We start from the raw sequence: 12,312 nt of genomic DNA, 5'->3' as shown, positions 1-12,312 counted from the left end.
TTTAATACACTCAAGGTGATCCACGTTTGTCCTGCATTCCTTCCTCTGAGTTACAAGAAGGGAATAACGTCTGTATCAAGTAATCTGTATCACATCTGAGATCAAGTAATAGAAACGCTGTTCTCTTCCTGTCAGTAGAGATTTACTGGCTACTTGCACTGTGCTATTAAACAGTGCTGTTAATAAGATTGGAACACGTGTTTAGGAAGATAAGCCTACTGACCGAAATGTGAGCATGAGAGCAGATCCCACTCAGAATGGGGGCTGTAGCTAATTGAGAAATTGTTCCCTACAGTGTATTTTATGGTTTGCAGTGGAACCTAACTGAATTTTTCCTAGGTAGGCAAAAACTGGAAGTAGCCAAGCAGAAGGTAAAGCACTGTGAATTTTCCTTCTTAGAAGAAGGAATGCAGAGAGCCCAGGGAAAACAATGGTGTGCCTCACCAGGAGATCTGCCTGTTCCCTGCAGTGCTGAAACAAACACTGCCAGGTTTGTGGGGCCAGGGATGGCTTCGTCAAATTGCAAATCAAATCTGCTTCTGCTTTCCTTCCCTCAAACAATATATTGAACTGCTACCTATGAATCAGCCGTCCCATCTGGTGCTCACTGAAACCAAAGAGCTGAATCACCAAACTGAATAGAGCTGGAGCTGGCTGCTTAATTGTGGATTTATGTCTTAATATGGAGAAACGTTCAAAGCCCTGAGAGGTGTCAGCATGTCACTGAAGGCAGCAGAGTGGGACTGACTGACAGCAGCTGAGATCCAGCGCTCTCATTTGTTTTCTCCTGCAGACTTCAGACAAGTAATTATAGATCGCACGTAAGCACACTCGCACAAAATGCTCTTAAGGACAAAAGACTCCATCTTTTGTGCAGTTTTTTTTTTTTTATTATTTGTTATACTGCGGCCTGGGCTAAAGGCCATCGTCTGTGATCTCTGTACTTGTGCTACTGCATACACTTATAAAAGAATATAGGTCTGATTTTTGGAGTCCTGCAGTGTTTAATCCTTCAGCGTGAGAGTTGGCATTGGATCAGGCGTTGTCTTGCTAAGATTAATCTTTAATGTTAGTAAAGAAATAATACAATTAAGTCTTCCTCCCTTTCTTACCGTGCAGTTTTGATGAACAAATCAGTGTTTTTAGACCACTGTGTTAGAGAGGACTGTTTGGGCAGGGTGCTGGCAATCTGTTCCTATATGATTTCTACACTGAACTCACTAATTAAAATCCAGAATAATAGGAAGATGGGGCTTTTTCTTACCTACCACAGAGAGTTACCATTTGCCAGCAAGTAATTTTATTTTCTTTTGCTTGGTTGGTTGCTTTTGCTTTGCCACAGGCAGCGCACGTACCCCGAATGCCTGGCAACAGTGATCTGACGTCAGCCCAGGCACAGAGCAGCAGAAATAGTGCCTTGTCACCGTGTTCTCCTTGGGCGTCAGCTGCATTATGCTGCTGCAGGGACAGTCTGTCTTAAATCGCCTGCAGAGAGAAATGCAAACGAGGTGCTCACCCAGCTACGGAGGGGGGTTACAGGCAGTGCTGGCAGTGGCAGCGTGGTGCGTGTTGGGGGCACGGGTCTGAGCACAGCACGAGCGTTTCCTACTGGAACAAGCGACTCCTTGTCAGCTGCTGCCCACTGCTGTGCATAGCAAAGTGGCAGAGCTGCTGTCTTCCGCAGTGCACAAAACATCCCGTGCAAGGCAGTGGTTCCCGTTTGCTGTGGGACCCACAGAGCTGCACTGAGGCACCGCTCAGCCGGTTGGCACTGTCACACCTCACCGACGGCGCTGCTTCCCCGGTGACTCGGAACGTGAAGTTGTACTGAAAAATAGGCATGCAGAGTGCTCGGAATACAGGGAGGGTGGCGTAGTTTACAGAGCAGGTATTTGTTGCATTGCTCTGAGGTTTATCTTCAGTGTGCTTTGTAGGAATCACGTAATCGCTGTCTGAGTTTTGAACTGCCTGTTCAGGCTTTGAAAAGCAAAGATGGTTGAAGTTGATGTGCTTGTCTATAAGAAATCCTTAAGGATCTTGATTCTACAAATGCCCCTTTTGTTTTCACATAGTAAATACTGAGAGTAGAACTGTCATTCAGTTATATCTCGTGTCATTTCTGTGTGCTGGAGGAGGTAGGTTTTCATGCAGAAGATAGAAATATCTGCTGCAGAAATACTTGAGTTAGGCAAGTAATTTGGTAGGAAACAACACTGCAGAAACTGAAATCCTGCATGCTGATTCATCAGTTGTGCACAATGCGTTTGTGGAGCAGTTTTCAACTGCTTTTCTTTTTCTCCCGCAAAGGAGCAGGCCATTGCCCCCAGCTGTGCTGCAGCTTTGTCAGAAGGGGGTCTGAGGGCTGAGAGCTCTGCAGAGCAAACCGTGTTCCACGTTGATCTCTTGGTGGCATCTAGCGTTTCAAGTGTGTAACAGCGTCTACTCGCAAGTGGGACTGCGGTAACCTTGAGGACTTGAGATTAAACATTTGTAGATCTCTTTTTGTGCCGCATATCAACCCCTATGAGGGCCGTATGCTCAGACCTTTTAAAAGAAACGATTTCTAAAGCCCCCCCTCCCTCTATCCCAGTGCTTTCCTTTGATTTTTGGCACTTAGTGAGTTTTTTCTTCATCTTTGATACATCTGTCATTAATCCTCGCTCTCGGGGATTTATGATCTCTGCTGCCCTCGGTTCTAAGCTGAGATTCTTTTCCCTCCCAACAGCTGTAACAGTTTTGCTCCTCTGAAGGGATGAAACAATCTATTGGACCCTGTGTTAGAATTAACCTCGTGCTATCGAGCACTGAGACAACAGAAGGTGTCTGTGAATGTTACTGGCAGAACTGTATTCAGGCTCTGTGCTCCTTTCATGAAAGGCAGAGGAAGAAGGCAGTATTGTCACAGCTGAGAGAAGAGCAATGTAAGCTGAGAGCTTAATGGCTGGTGCTGGAGATCTTCAAACCTGTGCACTCTTCTGCTAAAAGGTGCTTATTATTTCAGCTCTTCGACCCCATCTCCGTGAGCAGTGAGAACCAAGCTTACTTTGCTTCCTCTTTTTCTCTTCTCTGGCTCATTTTGTTACAGGAAAAAAGACGTTCACGTTCAGGATATCGTGCAGCTGATGCACTGCATAGAGCCAGCACCTGCCGTTCTGCGTACGTGAGAGATGAATGTGCATCTCTTTGAATGCAATAACAAAACTTTCAATGTCTTTTGAAGTTATTTCTAGAATGGAGGGGCTCCCAGGAAGAGAGAGATTCTACCTCTGGAAAGTAAAAACTGAGGGAGACTTTGCAAGAAGTTTCCTTTAAGAATGAAAGCCTGTTTCAAAACGGAGAGCGTTGACTTGTATAGAGGATGTGTAAAGCTCCAGGGGGAATTTGTTAACAGCAGTGCTGCATGCATCAGGCAGTGTCCCAGAAAAAGTGGTTATGCATTGGTATTGTCTCTGTTTTGTTTGTCCATATTCTGAATACATCTTTCCTCCTTTCCAATGCAGAAAAGGAGCAAAGTTGAAGAAAAAGATAAAACTTGTAAAAAGAACCAGGATTAGATGCATGGAGAAATTCTTAGGACAATGAATATGTCATTCAAGCATTTATTCGTTTATTCCTATGCAAATGAAACTGACTCATAAGAAATATAGTCTTCATTTTTTATTAGTGAGTGTGCATCATGTAAAACTTAGTGCTTATTCAGAGTATTTCCTCTAAAGATTTCAGAACTCCTTATGTAAGTTAATCAAATCCCCTTAGTAAATATAAGGAGTTTACCTTTGGATGATGCTAGGAATATGCTATATCCAGAACCCTTCAGTTGTAGATTAATACTTATGAAGACTTCATATAACCTTTTTTTTTTTAATAACAAAATAAACCATATCCACCTCATTTTAACTTAAATTCATGCTAAGTGGAGATTAGTCTGAGCCACAACATCTGTATTTGGTTATTAGATTGGGTGATACCTTGGTTGCCTTTACTGTTTGTGTCCGGGTCTTGAAACTACAGCACTTAATTTTAGCTTGAGTTCACCTGTTCTGAGATCTAGATGTCATTTTTTTTTAATTAGCATAAGTTTATTGTTTGAGAAATAATCACATGTGACAGCAGAGACAGGTGAGCACCAAACTCATGTGGGATCAGTCAGATTCTTCTGCTCTTGCTGTACTTTGTGCATCTCAGTCTACATCTTCCATTCACCAGCCAAATCTCTGTGCTGGTTGTGTCAGGAGGTGACCTCTGCTCTACAGTAAAAATATTTATTCTTTTTTACAAAATGTCTGAACTCCTTGGGAGAACAACGTTCTACTCTTGTATGTAACAAGGCATCCAACTCAGGGAGGTGTTTCTAGCTTTCTGGTACCTTAAGTGCCAAAATCAGAGGTTTGGACTTGTGATAACACACAACATAGAGACTTCCCAGGAGCAGAGGAAGGAGGAGTATTGCTTTTATGCAAGGAATTATTGATTGCAGTCTGCTGAAGAGAAGTATGACATTTGCTCACGAATCCGAAGAATTATTGGAAGCTCATTTCCAGCCCATTTTGATTAAATCTGACCACACAGCTCCCTGCTGAGGACACTTTCGGGAACAAGCTCTTCAGACATTAAAGATGTAAGAGTTGCATTAAAATATAAAATAGTCGATATCCATGATTCATCTGTGATGGATAGATACCACAGGCATTGCAAGAGGGCTTCTACTAATAGCCACTTTGGAATTAGCCAGTGATTCTTAATGAAAATGCCTGCCAGCACTTCCTCCTTTTAATCTTTCACATGATCTCAAAGAGGAGGGAGGACTGGCATCACTGGAACAAAAGTAAAATACAAAATGAGAGTTTGCAAGCCTCTTGGTAGCTCTATTGCACTTGTTCTATTGCACTTGTGCCATAGTGGCCCCAGTTGAGAGTTCTGGCCTACATGGTAGGAAAGAAGCAGGAACAGAATGAAAGCAGGCTGAGTTTTTCTTACTGGTGTAAATAAGCAGAGTGAATGTCTGAGATACCAGACTGCCAGCTTGACCCAAATACATCCATCGTTGTACTTCATCTTTCAACTCAAGTGTTGCAAAATCTCTTTCTATCTATGTAGAGTGCTAAAACCAAATTTCATCACAGCGTTCCTTGCTGTTCCATGCTTTGTAAATGGAGTAATTAGAGATTCAGTAATCTTTTATCCTCTCATCTTTTGCAATGAAGTGTCTCTTATGGGTGGGTGAAGAGTGCCCAGCAGCAGCAGCATGTTTGTTCTCTCATCCTGAAATTAACTGAGCTCTGTTGCATCTCACCGATGATAAAACTGGTTTAATTTTCCATAGTAAATAGGAACAATATAGCATAACAAACCCCTTGAATTTAAAGTATTTTATCAGCTATACATTTCTACAAAACATTTATCTCCACAGCAATTATTCAGTCAGATAGAAGAAAGGAGCCCAGAGATATTCACAGTGTGAAATGATGTCATAAAACAAATATTGCCCTGGAGATGCTTTTTTCTGTTTCAAATCTAGCAGGACTCTGTGCTTTCTTATCACAGTTCCAAACCATTGATGAAGCTGCTATATCATATAGAAACAATGGTAGAAAGTGAATAACTGTCATAATACAATAATGAATAAGGAGTAGAAAATATAACCCTATGAGCATTAGCTATGTAGAAACCAGCAACTAGATGAGGGAAGAGTTAGCAGTTCATGGCTTTTTGGTAGACCAGTACCAGTGTGAGACAGGAGTATAAATGACTCTACCAGTTGTGAAATTCATCTTTCTTCAACTGATAGAGTTCCTCCTCCAGCCTCAATTTTTCTTGTCATAAAATAGCTAATGGGTAAAATAAAATGGCCAAAGCAGAGTATGGGAATCTGGAATCCTTAGGTTTGTGTTGCAGGCTCTGAACAAGTCTCTAATAATGGACTGAAAGAAATGAGATTTTGCTCTTCACTTCACAGCGATTAGCCATGGAATCTAGTTCTAAATGGTGCTGCCATTGAAAGTGTTCTTCCTCTATGATTTAGAGTGTCCCTTTAGAAAAAAAAAACAAGTGAAGATGGTTTCTTTAAGCCCATACTCTGTATTTTCTTGGGCTTTAGGCTGATTTACTGTGAAGAATGGAAATGGCTTTAGTTTTGAAGAAAGAGTTGCTTGCTTCTTGCTTTCTGTCATTCTTAACTTGTAAAGCTCCCATCAGTAGCTGAGGGAGTTCTAAGTAACCCAGAATGTAACTAGGGACAAGACTGGGACACGAACACAAATGTCTTTCTCTCTCCATCTCTGATGAAATACCAACCAGTCACATGAGTTCATAGTGATCATTTCTTGTGGAAGTTTCTGTCCCGTTTCAGTCACGCACTGAAGATCTGCATCTTCCCCTCTGGCACAACATCAGCTCATGCAAATCTGCACAGAAACACCACCGTTGGTAAAGGACTGCTCGCTTCTATCAGCTGATAACGTGTTCTGCTGTTTCCTTAAATGTGCTGACATTGCTCACAGTTTTATGGCAGACTTCGTTTGGGTAACACATACCTCTTCAGATCTATTGTTGACAGAACAAGGTTACAGAGATCTTTATCTTCACAGATTTTGCAATAAAAGCTTGAAGTCTATTTCTGTCAAACTTGCTCGTTCTGTTTTTCCCTAGAAATAGCCACAAATTTAAGTCTAGCAATTTTGATTGAGATTTTACCTGAGGCCCCTGATTTGCAAAACCTTTCATCCAACATGCAGCAATCTTTTTGAGAAAGGGAACAGCAAGATAACCTTTACCTATGCTTTCTGCTAATCTTTTTATAAGAAGTTCAAAAGCAAGATAAAACAATTTAATATCCAGTTGTTGGGAAAGATCTTGTAATCCCAAGTTGAAACATAGCAGTCAGGTGATCTCCAACTGAAATTAATGTCACAACCCTATTTGTCATTGCTGAGACCAACATTTGAATATCACAACCCTATTTGTCATTGTTGAGATCAACATTTGGAGCATGAAATGTGAAAGGCAAACAAAGCAATTGATTTCAATGAAGTTGTGCTGATTTACATCCACCGAAGATGATGTTCACTGAATGAGTTACTAATGTGGCTTCCAACAGGAGCTCATTCATGAGCTGAAGAGCAGAATTTATAAGAAGAAGAGCAGTGCACGTGGCAGCAGTAAATGGGCTCAGGTGAATTATAGATGATGAAGGTAGTTAAAAGCAGTTTTAAAGCCAGATCTCTGCATGCTGCACACTTTGAGGTGCCATATCTCCTTGCATTTTACATCAGGAATATTGAATTTGCAACTTAACAGAACCTACAGGAGTAAGGTATTGGCCTGCTTGTATTGGTGCAGGTAAGTGAATGTTTCCATGCATCATACAGCAGTGGAGATACTCTTAATTGTTACAGACACCCTATTACATTTGCACTTTCCTTGGCATATTTTGCAAAACTGGAGTTTTGCAGCAATTGTAGAAGTTGATTGCATGATTGGTCCTTTGATTTGCATGGGTGGGATTCATGTCTGAACAAAGGAAGAGATTACCATCTGGAGAAAATGCAGAGTAGATGGGAAGATTCTTCTATCAATCCTTAATAAGAGACAGATGGAGGAGGAGGAGGGAGACTGCTTTGAAACTGTAATAAACTCAGACATAAAAATACAAAGCTATTAAAATGGAAACACCAACTAACTGATTACTCAGAACCTGTTCAGCTGACCTAGGGATACAATAAGGCAGACTTTTCCAAAGCTGCCTAAGGGTTGTTATAGTCCCCATTCCTGTCTAATTGAAAAAGAGTCAGGTTTCAGTACTCAGATGGCTTTGGAATTTTTCACACCAAATCATGAAACAGAGATGATCACTTTTCATCTGGAATTCTTCCTGAGAAAAAAGTGATAAGCCTATCTAATGAAGCACTACGCTACACAGTGCTGTGTTACTCCAGCTCAGTAATGCATAGCTACCAAAATCAACAACTCTGCACCACCAGGACTGAAGAAATGCAGGGATGACGTGGAGGAAATCCAGTGAAACTGCATAACTTGGTAGCTTCAGACTTGTCCCATGCTGGGGCTGCTGGTCGTGCCGGCTGCTGCTGCTAAGGAGAAGTCAAGACTCCAAACTTACTCCACAGGATTTAGCATTTGAGGTGCTTCCAAATTCCTACTAGACACCTTTCATGTCATTAAGCATCCGAACACCTTTACAAATCTGTCCCCAAGACATGTATCAGTTCTGGAAAAGGAAACTCCATAACTGCTTTTGGGATTTTTAGACAAAAGCAATAACTTTACGTAGCATCTTCTCTATTGGCTCTCTCAGAAACATTGCTTACCCACTGTTCTCCTTGTTTGTCAACCCAAAATATCACACAAGATGACAGTTTTTATCTCCCAGGGAGTTTGCTACTCTGCCTTCTTAAAAGAAATACTGTATGCCCTCCTTAAGAAGTGATTTCTACTGTATATAAATAAAACAGAGACAGGGAACACCCATTCACATTAGACCTTGGGTCAATGGGCTGTGCATAGAGCTGCTGTGTATTTTTTCCACTGAAGGAAGTGTTTCCTTCCATCACTGCAGGAAGACAGAACAAACTGTATTTGCAGAGGAGCAAATCTTGCAATAATTCATAAACAGTCGTTTGCTTTTTCATTACTCCTAAATCGGAGAGGGCATTTCTACATGAGTTTGTTGTACCTTAGTTCTATGTGATAATCAGAAGATGGGTACTAGCAGCTGTGAACCTGACTGTAGGTCAGGAATGCTTGCACTTCCTCACAGCTGTGTTGGTAGAGAACAATCCAGAAAAAAACAGTGTTGGTGGTTTTGTTGAAAAGTTGCTTAGAAATATCACTGTTGCTTTAACAGAACAACAGAATGAGCTGACAATGTGATAATGCAAGCTAGTATTGTTATACAGCATTTGCCTTATTTGGGTAACAAAATATGTGGTGAAATAGTCAGCTACATCTACATATATCCGGGCTGCGAGATCTTCAGATAAAACAAAACAGTATTGCGTGATGAAACACGTACAGGCAGATAGGTAAAAACTTCTATTGTAGTGTATGTATTTGCATGTTTAATTGCATACATGGCTTCCTCTGTCGCTTTTTATTTATGACTTCTGCTGGTGATTGGAAAATAAGGGCTCGTTTCTGATCTGTACCTGATCATTCATCAGGTGGAGGGCTTGAATTGTGGTAGAAGGGGTTTTTTTGCTGTGTGGTTGTGCACTTAGTACTGTGCTGAACAAGACTTTTATTATTTTCTCCACTGCTTCTCTTCTTTCTCTTAAATTGCAGTGTAAGCTGCTTGATCCCAGTGCCACCTTTTTCTTTATCTATGCACAGAACCCAGCAAGATGAGAACTATTGCAGTCACCTGGATTCTAAGTGTTACCTTAGGAAAAGCTTTCCATTGCTGTTTCCATTCATCCAGTGAAGGTCAGCACATTCTTCAGCTATTGAAGTTCTTACTTGGAACATAGGAGGGCACTAGAATTACATTTCTTCATCTCTAATTATGCACAAAGCAAGGGATGCAGTTATGCAGCGCTTTAGAAATGTTTGTAGGACCCAGGGTTCTTTCTAACTTCAAGTTCTGAAATGCTCACTTTAGAGAAAAGATTTACTCCAGCTGTCAGATAAATGGCACCTATGAAATGTGAAAGTAATACAACATTCTCAGGGCCTATGAATGCCTATGAACCCTGGTCACCCAAATTGCCCCCAACTTTCACCTGCAACATGACATCAGTCTTGTGGGTTTGAGGTGGGATTTATGTAAAGAGGGATAATCTCTGCTGTAAACCTGATGATAATTTAATTATCTATCTTGCTGTTGTTAGGGGCAGAGAAGAACAGGGTCCAGACTCTGCCATTAACATCCCTGCTTAAGCAGCACATAAGCACTGAAAGATAAAAAGAAAGATATTTGGTAAAATAAGATTAATAAAAGCCTTTCCTCAACAAAACCTACTTTCAGTGGAAGCTGCAGCTTCCTGTTCCCTGTGCCCCTAACACTTGCAAATCATTGTATTTAACAAAGCATTCAACTATCTCCAGCTACTCTAGTTGCTGCTTGTCTGTCTTTCATCTTTTGCTCTGTTTTTCATTTGCTGCCAAGAATTTGCTTTACCTGGGCTGGAAAATACTGCTCAGTTCAGCCAGCTTAACTCTCACAACAGGAATCTTCAGTAAAATGAAGTTTTTAGGCTGGCAGACTCTCCATTAGAGAACCTCCAGCCAAAGGCCTTGGCAGCCACAATGTGGGTCTTCTTTTGAAAACTCATGTCACAGCCTTCCTAACGCTTTGCTGTTCTGGCCTCAGATCCAGCCACTTTCCACAGTCCCTCTCTGGTCATCAGTGAGACACTCATCAAGCTGCTGCTTTATTTGGTGTGATGCTATGGAAAGCCATTGCCTAGCATAAGGAAAAAGGAAAGGAAGCAAACTTTACCAGCAAGGAAAGAGATATTTTTTTCCCCTCTTTCTAAAGAGAGTAATTTTAACTAACATTGGTGTTACGGCGCGAGGAATGTTTGGCTTGAAGTACTGAAGCTTTTACACGAAGAACACTTCAGGCATTGCTAAAACAGCACTTCAGGGGTGGGTGGGTGGATGGAGAGTTCCCTGGACAGAGAGGAATGCAGGGTGATGCAAAAAAGCAGCCTTCTCTGCTTCCCTTGCTCTGCCACACATTGCAAACGGCCTCATCCAGACAGTCTGGTATCAGATCAGAGGGGCTCAGAACAACCATCACCCCTTTGATTGCCTTGACAGCATTATTGCATTGCTCTTTGTATTAAGGTCTGGAGCGGCTGCAGCATTAACCTTGTCTGAGGAACAAGTGAATCTTCAGAATAAAAGGATCTGTAAAATATCCCAGTATACCTTCCCCAAACTTGTAGAAGCTGTTAGGTGTCCCTGAGCTGGTGAGGGGGCCCTGGGCAGCACTGTGCAGTTCCTGTCAGCCCTCAGCTCCCCATGGAATCCCTATGGGACTACATTCAGTGGCACTACTGCATCTTCAGCTCGAGCAACGACAGGGTTTTATGGGTTAGAACAATGGCTTCAAGTACATCTCAGTACAGCATCTGATGCACAGGTGGCTGAGTTCAATTAGGGTTTTTATGAAGAACAAATTAGTTAACCAGTTCCAACTTCCACTGACATTCTCTGTGGAAGCTTCAGGTGCTGTGCAGGTATTGAAAGAGTCCACATTCAACCTCTAAGCTGCAGTGTTACGATGTTCAGTGGCTCAGAAGCAGACACCTGAGCATAGCTGGGAGCATGTCAGTCCTGTTGTGAGCATCCCTTGGGAGCAGAGCACGTCACTTCAGAGCAGGGTTTGTCTTTTTAGTGAGGGTAACACTGCAGTGCATCACAGCTGGATGAGTAATGTGCTGTGCATGGGCTGAGCGTCTGACCAGATCAGCAGGTATTGTGAAAATGCTGGTACTACGGTGTGTAGTGATATCAAGTGTGCTTATGTTGGGCTGGCAGGGATCAAGGTTATTTGTCGGAGAGTGCAAATTACTAGTAATTAATTATTATTTATATCTCTCTACCACTTAGAGGCGCCAGTGAAGATGAAGGCAAATTAAATTTAGTAGAAGCATGGATGGGAGAGGCTGTAGTGTGGAAAGCTGCTCTGAAGATGCACAAGGGATGCATCTGGGGCTCAGATGAAGTGATCTGCCCAGGGCAATGCAGCAGCTGAGCACAAGAGCTATCCCCAGTGCTTCTGACTTGTAATGGAAAGTAATGAATAACGCTGATCTCCCTGGATTTCCATGCTTCAATGCAATTAAACAGGTGGTTGAGTTTTCAGGTATTCAGAATGCTTACAGTTTTCATTGCCTGCCACGGGACACAGGCATGCTGCAAAGGCAGAGATGAGGTCTCGTTACTTCCCAAGGAGATGGGGTTGTAAGGACCCCGGGACATTCTCAGCTCCACCCCGTTTCGATACGACGGGTGCGATTCTCAGGGCTGAATTGAGGCTATCAGCAGTGGGTGGTGCTGAGACGCAGCACAGGCAGCGCAGCTCTGGAAGCCGGCCAGTCTGGTTCGGGTCAGAACCTCAGAGCTGCACAGCAGGATCCGGGCAGGACACAGCTTCTCTCTATCACCACTTTTAAGCACTTTATCACGTCCCAGCTCACCGCACTTCAGTGCAGGCTGACATCATCAGTGCCAACTCAAACAAGAACACCGGGGTGGTTGTTTTTTTTTTTTGCAAAGCGCAGCCCTGTGACCGCTTTTATTTATTTATTCCCCAGATGCTTGGAATTCTTTTAAAACAACCCTTTTTTT

Source organism: Meleagris gallopavo, chromosome 24 (genome assembly GCF_000146605.3).
Source record: "Meleagris gallopavo isolate NT-WF06-2002-E0010 breed Aviagen turkey brand Nicholas breeding stock chromosome 24, Turkey_5.1, whole genome shotgun sequence".
NCBI lineage: Eukaryota > Metazoa > Chordata > Aves > Galliformes > Phasianidae > Meleagris > Meleagris gallopavo.
This window is presented reverse-complemented; position numbering follows the sequence as displayed.